A 14,598-nucleotide genomic window follows, 5' to 3' on the forward strand; every position below is an offset into this window, starting at 1 on the left:
TTTGGTAAGAAGAGAAAAAAGGGAGCAATGTCTGAAAAATGAAAATACCAGTATATGGCACACTTTTATAGAAACTTCTCGGTACTCATTTTTACGTAGTTCTGACTATAAATTACTAAAGTAGGGCTAAATTGATTAGTTTATTTGTTATCAGTTAGTTAAACGCTCCTCAGATTATAGGGATCATTAGCTTATCAATCAAATTCCAGCCAGCTGCACACAAGGTCTCAGATAAGAGACCAGCTTGTCTATCATCATATATACACAAACTCAAGTGGAAAAGTCTATTTTAAAATGCATATTCTGAACTGTCCACAATAAATATTGACACAATTAACCAAAATTTTTTTAGCATACTCCACACCTTAAATAGCAGCATGATAAAAGCATGTGATAGAACAAGTCAAAGTAGATAAAACTTAAACTTAAAGTTAAGCCATAAACTTATATTTTAAAAAATATAAAAAGTAAAAACATGAAGTGACTCAAGAAGAAGTTGGTATATCTTTCATTATTGTGTATTTAGTAACAGTGGTATTTAATTTGACAAATATTCAATTCTCTTACAGATTGTTTGCTAGTCTGTCTGATTTCTATGAATTCCTGGGAGAGTTTAAGCCAAGTGGTAACATATAATAGAGACATGTTCTGATCAATTATCTCTGAGTGATCCAACATACAGTGAGTTATGAAAGTCGTCAATAATTTCCCCTTATTTTTAAATAGCAATAACTATTTAAAGTTATTTTTAGTGGGTTTGTCAAGCTATAACTTTTACCAAAAACAATGAAGCACTAAGACTGTATCAAAATCGTGAAATAAATGTTAGTTCTGAGGCAGATCGCCAAGGTGTCTCTGTCAACTTGTTATAACTGTGACTACCTAAAGGCAAGCAACAGGAATGCTGGGAAATAGCACAAAACAATGATTTTAAGAAAATGCAAAAATGATATATACATATAAAATAAAAGTATATAAACTTGTGCAGTGTATAGCAATATAGCTACTCGTAATATAACATGAATAGTGTGGCTTCAGGCAATTGAATAGAGAAGTGAAGCTGAACGCTGCTATAACCAAATGGCAAATGTGACACCTGATAATGTAAAACAGAGGCATCCCCAGGGTGCCATGTAAAATTATTATAAAGCGGTGAAATAACAATATAAAGTTAATTTTATTAAAATTAACAATACTTCCCATCAGCACGAGACAATCTATATTCAAAATTAAAACAGTAGGAATATTTATTCATTCAAGCATTCTGATAGGCTAAATATTGTTGACTGTAAAAAGAAATAAAGTTTCCAAGCCTCTTTTTTTCTTATACATTCATAAATACTCATCTTTATAAGCAATACCACATTCAAAGACCTGAAATTAAAAATATGTTTCCTTATGAAATTTGGTATAACTGGCATGTTGCTATAGAACTATTCAAGCCTACATTTTTTTTAAAAAAAGCTTAATGTCTTGGAAATAGAAGAATAAATTAATCGAATTTTGCATAGCACTTTCAAGTACAATGCATAGAGATAAGTTAGATTAGTAATTTCATGGTATTATCTAAATCTTGATGCTTGCTAATTTCTACAACTTTCTATTATTTGCAGAACTGATGTGCATACACTTCCAGCTGTGAGGTTTTGTGTTAAGTAAAAATATCAATTTTTAGCCTCCTTTAGCTTTCAAAATATATTGATTTTTTTCTTGATTATAAAAATATAAGTTCATTGTAGAAAAAAATTAAAATACAGAGAAGTACAAAGAGTAAATACTATCCCTAACATTATGTTATAACCTGTAGCTATTATTAACACTTTGTAACATATCCTCTCAGTATTTTTTAAAATATAGCAATAAGCATATTTTTGATTCTTAATATTTAATCAAAAATAAACCTGAATGAAGACTATGTCATATTACAAAATGAATTTTACCTTTTCACCTAAACTAAAGGAATATTTCACAGCATGTACTATGTTTCATCCAAAGAGTAGTTGTAGAGAAATATATTCTCTGGATTACAATGAATTTTGTCATTAGGGGACAGAAGGGTTATTTTTTGAGATCCTGAAATTTCGAGGAGCTTTCTATATTTTAGACACTTGGAAAATCGTTTTATGTGTTTGGAAATCTAAATCCACTAAATATACTATGATAAAGATCCCCATACAAAGCCAGTTTTATATTCTTGATATTTAGAAACCAGAAAACATGGATTATATAAGGTAGAGCAAGAAAAAATTTAAGAATTATTTATAATTAAAGTTAACATGCTTTTTAATGCCATTATCAAAGGAAAGAAACCAAACCGTAAAAAAAGTATGTAAGATTATTAAATTTAATTTAAGCCAAGAAAATCTAAGCTTACTTTGAACTCATTCCAACTCTTTAACCCTGGACACTGAGTTGAGGCTATAACAGCAGGTGTGTTATCAGACAACTCACAAGAAATTTCACAAGATTGATGAAGTTGGAAGATAAACAAGAGCTTTCTCAGCCTCTTTTCTTATTCCTGGATGATCTCTTCTATGTTTTTAGGGGAGAAAAGCGAATCTTCCACTACTACACTTTATCTCAGCACACTTCAATAGCTTTTATCATACTATGTCATATCATATCAATTTATTTCACTTCATATCATATCATATCATATCATATCATATCATATCATATCATATCATATCATATCATATCATGTGTTGTCCCAGGAATGTAAATGCCATGAGGGCAGAGTTTTTACAATGATGTATCCGCAATGCCTAGAGCTGTATACTTCACACATAGTAGGTGCCCAACATCTGTTGAATAAATGAGTGAATTTTCTTTAATTGGGTAATTAGAGTTAGTAGAAATCAATTTAAACTTTCAAAACAAAGACAGGAGTTTTACAAGAAATTAAATATACTTCTGCTCAGATCTTGGATTTCTCTTACTTTGGAAGCACACATTTTTATAACTTTTGGTTTCCTTCACAGAGTTATTTTGATAACAGTAATTACTAGAGCTTGCTTCACTGAAAATTTGTGAATTCATTTTTTAAAATATTTGAAAACACTTTTTTTTTTTCCTGCCACTGGTCCTAGAAAAAAAAATGACTCCATCTATTCTTTCTTGTGAAAATTACAGTACTCACCACACAAATCCAGGTAGCTGCCTCATTTATTCTCATTTATTCTGCCTCATCTGTTCTGCTAAGGACATTCTACACTGTATATTCCTATTGAACAATAAGACCATTCTGAAAAATTTGCGTAGTGGCAATCAAACCATTTTGCAAACAGTAACACAGATTCGAATGATAAGATGTGTGAACAGGATGCAAGAACACCTTAAAGATCACCTGCCACACTTGTGTTTGAGGTGCTCCATGGCTGTTTACACCTAGTGCCATCTGGCTCTATAGATATAATAACAATTATTCCATCGAGGTGTGTAGCTCCCTAAATCATATTAATATACAATGATTCCACTAGTCTTATAGGAGTTGATGTCTTTGTGTGCTCCCATTTAACCTGGGTAATGCGCTAAAACAAGTCTGCCTCATCATTAAGAATTGATTTTTTATTTATGTGAATGTCACTGGCAATCCCATGATATCCCTTTGTAATTCAGTTGAACAGGACTGCATGCGAGCGTTAATCTATTTTTATGGCATATCTTTAAAAATTTGCAACATCTTGCTACATTTGGATATTTATACAGAGATTTGTGTTCCCGCAGAAAGCTGTTGTTAGCTTTGGAGATCCATTTCATAAAGCAAGAGGGCAAGTATCTAATATACTTCATTAGCTATCTTATATCAGATAAGGGTTTATTTCCTTAAATTATTTAACCTTGGTAGAACCTACTAAGATCACATAAATTACAAATACACTAATAAAAATCATTAGTCTATTAAAAAAAAAAACAAATAAAATCAAAACATTTAAAAATCAGCCCTTTGGAAACATGTTATAAAAATAACTTGATGAATTTACCATGATCACCCATTTCTTAATATTTTCATTGGTTACTTATTTAGCCATTGACATCAATAATGGTTCTGATGTGCTAAAATTTATATATATATATAAAAAAGTCAAATTGCTTTTTCTGGCTAACGCAAAATCTGATTTCAAAAGTCATAGTTATAATTATTATAACTGTCTTAATGACTTTTGATAATTAAAAAAATTGCAATGAAAACAATAAGCAGTAACAAAGAGAAGAAGATAGATATTTTAAAATACTGGGAACAAATACTACATTGCAAAAATATTACTTTAAATCATTAAATAATTACCTCATGAGAATGTTCTGTCAGAATGCCTTTCATATTTAGATGAGTATTATAGATATAGAACCTGTTTAGAAAACAACAGTGAGCTGCTTCTAAAAATTACAGAATTTGGGGCATGGGGAGATTGTGGTATGTTGTACATGAGGTTCTTGCCCATTTTATACTGCTGTTTTAAAGGCAGACTGCTCCTCTACTAGTGAGAGTTTATCATATATAATTAGTGATACAGCCACTCGTAAGTAAATTGAACAAGTTTTGGGATTTTTGAAAAAATGAGGCAATACTTCAAATCTAAAAGATTTTGCAGAGTGTCACTGCAAAATAGAAACTACTTTAAGATTCTTGGCCTAGAAAAGTCTCTTGTGCATTGCATGGATTATTTAGACAATCGAAAAAAAAAAAGAACACTGGGCAAACACATTATTCTAACTTGAAAAGATATGTCCTTAATTAAGGGCTCAAACTAAAGAAATACACATTCATAAAAACTACATTGGAGTTAGAAGTGTGAAATCAATGTAGTTTTTAATGTAATCCACTAATACCTGTACTTCTTAAACTGTAATTTTTACAAATGTTTCCTAAGAGCTGTGTAAATTAAATTCTTCATGCATTGTAATGTTATAAATAACAAAGAAGCAACTATGTATTTTTATATTCAATAAATAAACACATTTAATGCTTAGCTTTTTTCACTGAGGATAGGTTCACAAAGAAGCTGGGGACATTTTTCTGTGCTTTTTAGAACCATGCATGGTGAGCAATTATCAGGAATGATATACGTGTCAGTTTTTGAGTATAGTATTGCTTCTAAACATTATTAAAAAACCACTCCACAAAGATGATAAAAGGTGGATTAATCACCCAAATGCCTATAAATTGAGATTTAAGGTCAGAGATAGTCCCTTCACTCACCCTGTTGTCACACACGGGGCTGGTTGGTCACACATCACATCCTGGTGTGTACAAGGTATGCACTGTGGTTCAGAGTTAAAATTGGGGATTTGGTTTATAGGGCTCACACGTCAGATTTTAAAACATAATAATGGTAGTGTCTATGATACTATTCTAATGATTCTAATGCTTTATTTTCATTAAAATACTTTATTTAGCAATGAGGCAAGTAAAGAGGGAACATGGAGTCAGTATGAAATCTACTTCAGGGCTCACCTCAATTGGGTGAACCGTAAACGCTGTGACAATGACATTCACAATAGCACTGCTGCTGGGTACTGCTATAATTTGCTCTCTATGATTGTCCCTTTAAACAAAAAGCTCTGCACTCAGCATGCAAAGAAGTTAGAAGTGGCGAAAGGAGGGGCAACCACACATATAAGAGGAGAGAGGAAAAAACTGCAGATCAATCATTTATAATTAACAAAAATCCGATTGGTGCTTTAAATAGAGATCAATGTGTTCCAGGCTGCCTGGATTGTGGGGATGTATTCACCTTCTCGTAACTCTCCAAGCAAGCTGTCACACCTACAGAATCACCATTTGTTTTCTTAACAAAGCTTCAGGGGGCGCCAGGCTCTCATTGAAATTTCATTAATCTAATGGAGTAAAGTCCTATAGAAAAAAATCAAATTCTCGTTGGACGAGATGCTACCTGGGAAAGATAACCTCTGTTTGAACTCTCAGACTCGGATCGCTCTGCTATTAGTCTGAGGAAACAGACAGCAACAACGCTGATTACAGCCACCGGCCTCAACAATTTTTTTTTCTAACTAGCAATTTCGAGAGCAAGTGCCACAGTGTCAGCTAAAGAAACACAACTGCGGGTTTTCTGCAGAGCGAAATGGTTCTGAAATGTCACTGAATAGCTCACAAAGGACGCCAATCTACGACAACAGAGACATAAGCATATAGGAGAAAGGGCCCATACAACCTCCTTTCAAAGGTATGTTATTTACATGCATGTAATTTGTGAAACCCACAGCTATACAACTCAGGGTTTTCACAGAAGTCTAAACCAAAATCTGTCTAGAAAGCAATAGTGAGCTTCTTCTAAAAGTCATAGAATTTTGGGGGTGGGAAGATTGTGATATGGTATACACATAAATAGATGTCCTACATAGTAGATGATAGTCTTTAAGTTTCCAAGACATTAATTATAATTGTTACATGGTGATCATATTTCAGCATCACCTACGTGTAATTTGGTGTACGAGTTTGCAGGTGTGGCCCAAATGTGTACATGTCAATATGCAGTAGTAACAAGACCTCTGAGAGGAAAATATGGAACCATGAATCCTCAAAATTCCTTCCAGGAATGTCCCCAGGGCTCATCTGACACTCGCATGGCAAGAGTATAGGATGGTAGGCATGTATGTGATGAAAAGGGGCCAAAGTGACTAAGGCTGCATCTATACTAAACTAAAATAGCTTTCCATGCCGCTTAGTTTTCCTCTATTTAAATATCTATTTTTAAAAAATTAAAATGACTAATAGACCAGTGACTTGTGGTACCCTGTATGAGAATACAAAGAGAAAATGAAACAACCTGTAGAAAGTCCTCCACAAGGCTCCCAGGTGAACACCATGCTTCACAAGAAGCAACTGGGTAAAGGGAAGTAGACTTCAATCAGGAAGATCACAGTCAAGTTCAGCTCTGCTTTCTGATTCCATATACTCCTAAATCTAGAAGTGATTGTGCAAACCTTACTGTGTTAAAGGAGAAAATTAATCTTACTTTAAATTAAAAAAAACACAACTAGTAATTTTGATAAAAACTACTTGTTTCACTTAAAAAAAAAAAGGATCTAAAAATTGTAGCATATAATAAGGAGAAAAAAAGCAATACTTTGAAAAAACAGAAGGAAATTCATGACATCCTAGGTAAGCAATTAAAATAATTGAAGAAAATTCTGGGTTCATCTTTAAGATAATATTTTCATTTTACAATAAACTTGCTGTTTTTCACCTAGTACACATAAAGCTTAGTACAGGTCAGGAAATGTCTTCTGTCTCCAAAGCATCTCACAGGAGTGAGTCACTTCCTATTATTTATTTTTTCCATTTCTCTGTTTCTACTTGGGATAGATTTAATATTTTTTTCTGGTCTAAATTTATCTATCAAGACTTAGCTTATGTGCATACATACTTTAATTTCCTGTGTGAAATCCACCTGTAGAATTATACTCCCTGCTCTCCATCTATATTCTGTTTAAAGATGCCACTGAAAGTATATTACTTTTTTATTTTAAGCAACAGGAAAATGGGTAAATAACACATTTATGTGTCTATGTGTATGTACTGTTTATATAAACATATACAATGTGTGCAATCCTAGATACACAAAAAAAGTTAGTTTACTCAAGTTAAGATTATTAAAATTGATTCTAGGAACAAAATACTACACCTTTTCTAGGCATTCATCCCTACTATAGAGATGGAGAAAGAAAGATTGTGAGAAGGAGACACACACATTCAGATGAGCCTTCAGGGAATTGTATGAACTTTTGAACCAGAGGCGGAGAGCCAGAGCCCAGCCTGTTCCCACTTTAATAAACATTTTTTTTCTTCAATTAATTAAGGTTTGGAAAGAAAAAAATTCACAGAAGAGAAGTAATTTAGCATGCAACGCATACTTTACAGATGGATCCTACCTTCGGATGCTTATTAAATCTATGCATGATTGCACTGGAGAAAATTAATTGCATTGTTTCTCACTATTCAAAAGGGGGCTGCGAACAGCTCAAAAATAAAAAAGAAAATAAAGCAAGGTTGTTGTTGTTTCAAAAAACAACTACGGTATAAAAGGAATACTTTCAAAGTCCTAAAACAACTAATACCCGCAATTGGCATAAGAGCATAAAAGATTCCTTTAAAATTCTTTTGATAGTGAATTTCAAAATACTGTGCATATTGCCAGAATATATATATATCTACTTTAAGTTTACAAATATTCTGGTCTAACTAAAATTTTCTACTCTATGGCATCTGAATGATTCAATTAAATGGTGAGTTTTTGTTTAAATCCTGGTGTGAAGAAAGATTTACATGAGCAGCTGGGAGTACACACTGGTACACAGGCATTGTGTCTCGATTAGTTGGTGTTCTCTCTATTCCAGTTTTTGGAAAAAGTGATAAATTCTTATTTTTTTGGAGAAATATGTAAAGTATTATTATAAAATATTCAGAATATAAGTAATCATTTGCATTTTTACCAGCTTTAATTTTTTTTAAAAAGCACAGAAGCTTCAGAAACTCAAGCCATTTTTGCCTTTTCTGAAGTCCTGCTAGTGGAAGTTGAACTGTAACCTTTCTCTTAGACTGTCCTGAAAATGACCTTCATCAAACTTGAAAAGACCACTCTCTGCCTAAGGAGTCAGAAGAGCCATTAATTTTCCTAAGTCACTCATTTCCAGATTAAAAAAAAAAGATCCTTGTGTTACTTCATTACAGACACTCTTTTTGATGTGACCCACCCTGTTGCTGACTTGACTAAAAACATTTCACTTAAGAACTTCTAAACTTATTTGATTCCATGACCCAAACAGACGGAGGTTTTACTCTATTCTTCCTCCCACTCGAAATCTATAAATCAGTCTCTAAACCCTGGTTAACATGTATAACTATTTTAAAGTATTTATCATGACACAAATTTTGTGAAGAATAACAAACTAAGGACATGTCATAAATGAACTGTCCTATGTACAACAAAGTTCATAAGATATGGGTAAAAATATAGATATATTAACATTGAGATTAGTTTATATAGTGCCCTTCATCAGTAGCTCTCGAACAACAATATAAATGACCTTATACAGATATTCTCATCCCTAGGTAGGAATGGGTCAAAACAAGATCATATGGTGATACAGGTGGAACAAAATATCTGAGACAAGTATTCAACTTTTATTCCTTTGCTCCAGCTTTTAAAATCGGACCTATCACCTATTAGAACATCAACCAATTAAAAGTAGGGTCTCATCAACAATTGAAAACATATCTGCTTTCATCTGGGCACTAAAAATCCATGCTGCCATGAGAAACTCAGGTAAAAACCGAGCCCATGCCTTATGCTGCTAGGGTTTTCCAAATTTGTCATAAAAATGTGTAGTACCTATTTTATTGGTTATTAAAGAGAACAAACAGGAATATATAGATTGGACCTATAGAACTTTACTATTACAAAAGACAGTTTAAGGTATTAAAACAGGAACAGCTACAGAAATTTTGATAGTCTTACTTAAGCCAGACCACACTGATAGGTATGAAATATCTGCCTAATACAGGTGAGAAAAAGTCCATAAAGGAGGACTTCTTAGTTAAAGTCACCTGAACTTATTTCTCCGCCCCAGAGAGATCTCTTCTGTTTGCTGCACTCCAACCTTGAGCAGCTACCCCCACAGGGCTGACTGCAGCCTGTACTTGCACATTTGACCTGTCTCTTTATTCCAGATTCTCTCAGATGTTATCATATTCACCTTTTAAGTTCCCCCTGCAATTGACACAATCCTCCCCTTGCCCCCTCAAATATGGAGTATTGCAAATGAAAGTCTTGTATGTCTTCCCTAGCTATTGGTCATTTAAAGTTCAGGGACTTCCTCTATGAAGAACCTGTCACATGAGGGACTTTATCATCTTTCTGCAAAAGTTCCAGAAGCAACTAGTCAGACGCTGCTGGCAAAGCAGTTTTGGTAGCATGGTGACTTGGGCTCTGCTTGGACCAGTTTTCATTGAGTAAATGGGAGAGGTTATCAAAATCAAGATACCAAAGCACAAAATAATTCTAGAAAAAGTAGATGTTTAAATTCACTTTCCAGAATCCAAGCATTTAGAATAAGTTTCAGATTTTAAAATACTTACTACATAAGAATAGTTAAAAAATAAAAATTTAAAACCTTTGACTTAGTCCTTATTTTGTATTTCTTACACACCTTACAATGAGTACACTGTTTTTTTTTTGTTTATTTGTTTGAGCAAAGAGCTCACTGATAACTGGGGAATTAGATTCAAGACACTATACTTTGATTTAGCAAATCTTTGTATTCATGTATTACATGGGATCCTGTTTTCCTGAAAGAGTTAAACTCCCTCTATAAGGTAAAGAGCTTAATCACTCTCAGATGAGATATTTTTTCTATTTTCCAATGCAATTACTCTTTGTCTTAAATCTAATTGAATTCACTTTCCATGTTAGTGGGGGAAGGGAGGTTGGTAGGAGAGATGCAGCATATGTTAGAAGACAAATAGTGTAAGTTGCAGACTTTTTGATATAGATGATTTTTCAAAGACAAAAATTGTGATCTGATAAAAATGTTTAATTATTCAGTGGTGTGGTGGGGGTGTGGGAGATTTTGGCCATCAGGAACTGGATTTTGTGTATGTAGAACATCAGGGACATTGCATAAGGAACATTCACATTTATAATTTATAAAGCACCTTGGGATTCTCTGGATGAAAAGCACCATATGAATGTGAACATTTTCACTTCATCTGCATGATCACAGATTGTTGATACTCAGCATAAATATATTTCAGTAGTCAAAAGGATATAAACTCTGATGTGGATTTGGTTTTTCTGCCATTTCCTCTTCCCTGAGTTGTAACATACACAATGGAGCATGTCCTTGTTGACTGCTTCTTTTCCCTTGCCTAAAGTTCCTGTCTCTGTCATTTGTCTTTGTGATGTCAGTGTACTATCCAGCATTTGATTCATAAACTATACTTTTGAAGGAAGTAAACATTTATCTTCGATCTATCTGGTATAGTGTTTTCCACCCTCAGTAATTCTGGTGTCCAAGGGAGAAATGCCCCCAGATATCATGGAATGGGGGGAGAGAGGGAGGCTGTCACTCTGTGGCACATCAAGAAACATTGTAGAACAAGAGATTGCTATTATCTAAAGGTTCTTTGAAGGTTTTTAGGATATGACATACATACATACATACATACATACATACATATAAATATAAATATAAGTATAAATATAAATATAAATATATATGTGTGTATATATATATATATACACATATATATATATATATTTGAAAGTGTGGACCACAAATCACATTTTCGGGCATTCCATTTCACAAATACTTGTTGAATATCTAATATGTGCTAAAACCTGTGAGAGATACAAAAATAATTAAGATACCATCTCTGTTCTCTGAGAGCTCACAGTCTGTTGGAGAAGCCAGCACACGTAAGCAATATAATGCAAGGCAAGTGGTGGCAACAGCTATAATAGTTGTTGATCAAGTAAAACGCAAGATAGGGAGGTACTGAGTCTAACCTGGGACAACTAGGAAGCCATGTTGAGAAGATAGAGTTTGAGTAGAGCTTTGAAGGATTAGTGGGATGTGGGTGTCTGGGGAGGGTGGGAAAGGCATTCCTTGGGAAAGGTGGAAGACACAGGGCTGGGTCTGAGGGATGATGAATAACCCCATGAGGTTGGAGTTTAGGGCAGAGTTTCAAATATAGGAGGTAAGAGGAAAGGTAGGTTCAGAATAATGACTCATATTTGAGATCATGGTTTTAAATCCTCTTCAAAATAAGGTGAGATCGTGAAGTTGCAGTCCACACAACAGTTCCTAGCCTATTATCCCCACTATGTGCTCAACAGGTTCTGACTTTATGGGTTTGGTTCCTTCCCAGGTTTGCCCTCATCCAGGGAGGGCTCTGCCATCCACAGACAAGTGTCTTGGCCTCTTGTGAGGCAGTATGAGAAGAATGAGGACAATGAGATGGGAATTTGAAAGGAGTAGAGGCAACTCATATCCAATGTAGAGGAGCACACTCTCTACCTCTTACTGCTGAGGATCAGAAGAGACAGGGCAGAATGGTGTGTTTGAGAGAGTTCTGGGCAGGAGAGCGAGAGGCTGCAGGGAACTGTGGGGATTTTAAGGAGAGGAAGTTGCCTTGTAAAATATACTTCAGGTATTTTGAGGATTGAAATGCTTGCTCTACTGTGCTTCTGTGAATGTGACACCTCTTTAGGACTGGGTCTTAGTGTCAAAAAGGATCATAGGTAAGCAAAGATTCTATTATACCAAGAGACAGTGATGAGGGCTAAGCCTGAAAATGAAGTTGGATCAGGAGTTTTTTTACTCTTTCCTTCTTCCACAAATTCTCCATTTAATATTTAGGGTTTATTGAAAAGATTGAGATGGTTCTCACTGTATATTAATTACTGTTCAGCAGTAATTTTTTTTTCTTGACTATATCATATTTCTTTAGTGGCTGCCCTAAACTTCTGCTCTCCATTTTCCCTAGGTCCGGGTCCAATCCCTATTCCATACTCTTTAGTCTCTGCATCTTTGACCCTTCTTTCCTTTAACTTTCTAAAGAGTGAGTGCCTTGCCTTTTAGCTAAGCCTCGTTCTTGAATAGTGTTACATCCTCTTTTACCCTTCCCAGAACTTGATTCTATCCATTATCTTCTTTTTAGATTGATTCCTTCTCGTCGGCTGGACAATTAGCACAGATTTGCTCTCTCAACAAAAACAAAACCACCAAAAAAGTTCCTCTTCCCTACTACCACTTATCCCTCCCCTTCCTTTTACCGACCAGCTTTTTAAAAGTGGCATATATCCACAGCCTCTAGTTTTTCACTTCTCACTCATCCCTGAATCCCTAAAATCAGGCTTCTACTTCCAATAGTCTACTGAAATTGTTCCTTGAAAGATTAGCAAAGCACTTTTTGCTTTGTTTCCCTTTTATTGCTACCATCCTTGCCCCCAAGCCCCATATCTAAAACTTATAAACATGAAGGGGAAGAATGTCAATTATTCATCTTTATAATCCTTTAACACTTAGCATTATGCCTTGTATACGGTAGACACTCTGTATTTGAATTGAATCCGAATTTCTTCAACCTTCCTCACGACCCCCATGCCTCCTGATCTTCTCCCATCATGTTAGGGACTTAGCAACGGTCTCAGATGCCACAACTGATATCAGGGTATGTGGCTTTCTCTAATGGAAGCATCACATTTGTCGGCCACAAAGTTATTTTAAAATTCTCATTTACCACAAAGTATGGTGAAAATTATTTTTGTCGCTTAAATACACAAAACTAACAATAGATACCCAACATGAAATATATATCATGATGATTAATGGTAGCGACCAGCAACTCAAAAATGAAGAATTCCAAACACAATGACTTGCCAAACTTATCAAGTAGCTCCTGTCGACCCAAACATAAACCATATTGTAATATGTCATTCAGTAAGCTAGATTTCCTGAGCATTTTCCCAGAAAGTTCTACAGGTGGCTGAGACACAATATACACTAAAATATAACCAGGAATTGAGCCAGTCACTACTAACATGTTGATATGACATCTTTAATAAATATGCTTCTTTTCTGCAGCGGGTACAAGAACACATATTCCTTCTTCAGATCCAGATGCGAAAGGATAACCCATGGGATGTAGGGACACTTTTTTACTTCTTTAGTTCCCTGGGTGTCTTATATTGCTATGGAATTTCACTAACAGGAAGTGGCAGTCCCTTCTCCCATCTCCCACAGACTCCTCCATTTCACAGAGAACCTTTAGGGGTGGTGAGGAACAGCTCAAGTGTCACACAACTTGTTTCACACACGTGCATACTGAGGTTACCCTACCACTGTTCTACCCTCCATTACTGCAAGCGATGTGAAGTGCCCAAGAAAGCTAGCAATATTGCCTTGCTACAGTTGTTTACTTGTGGCATTCCTTCAAAATGGCCCTACTAACTAAAAATGTAAAGAATTCATGAGTTTCTTCGTGGCATTCTAATGTCACTAGTTGATTCAACAGTTCAGGTCAACAAACACTCTGAGAGCACTTACCCTGTCCTGTGACAGGCATTGTGCTAGGCCTTCAAGGAGCCAGAGTCTAGTGGGGGACAGAAATTTGTAAACACAGAATTCCAATATAATGTTGGCAGTAATTTGAAGAAGTCAAATCATAGAGATTTAAAAAAAAAAAAGTGAACTATGTCTTGGGCAATTAAATTTTATCTTAAAATATAGAATTGCCCAAATTTAAAACTTAGAATTTAAGTTTTTAAAGATCATTCAAATGCTAACTAAATAAAAAAATACAAACTAATAGGGGAAAAACATATTGACTAGCCTACTCACCGAACAAATTCCTCTCAAAATAAAGTTCTTTAAAGATAGTAAACTTTTTTTATACAGACAAAGTGTAGTAGGGGCAAAGAAATATGAGGGAATCTCACTACAGCTAGCAACTTTAAATTTATCTTTTGGTTATGCTAAGAAGTTACTGGGTGGTGTGTGATCCAGTGCCATTGTCCTGTGACACTGTTGTAGGGAAGGGGATCTCCTTGTTACGATACTGTTTGCTCTTTTTAA

General features: G+C 34.7%; 1 long non-coding RNA gene across 1 annotated transcript in view; it reads left to right on the forward strand.

Annotated features, from left to right (window-relative positions):
• The first annotated feature begins 6,016 nt into the window (after positions 1 to 6,016).
• Positions 6,017 to 14,598, forward strand: part of LOC107196590 — a 12,785-nt gene continuing 4,203 nt past the window's right edge. The window contains exon 1 of the long non-coding RNA XR_001518030.1: positions 6,017 to 6,185. This is a non-coding gene — a long non-coding RNA (uncharacterized LOC107196590). The remainder of the gene's footprint in view (positions 6,186 to 14,598) is intronic.

This window comes from Pteropus alecto, unplaced genomic scaffold, assembly GCF_000325575.1.
Source record: "Pteropus alecto unplaced genomic scaffold, ASM32557v1 scaffold98, whole genome shotgun sequence".
NCBI classification, from domain to species: domain Eukaryota; kingdom Metazoa; phylum Chordata; class Mammalia; order Chiroptera; family Pteropodidae; genus Pteropus; species Pteropus alecto.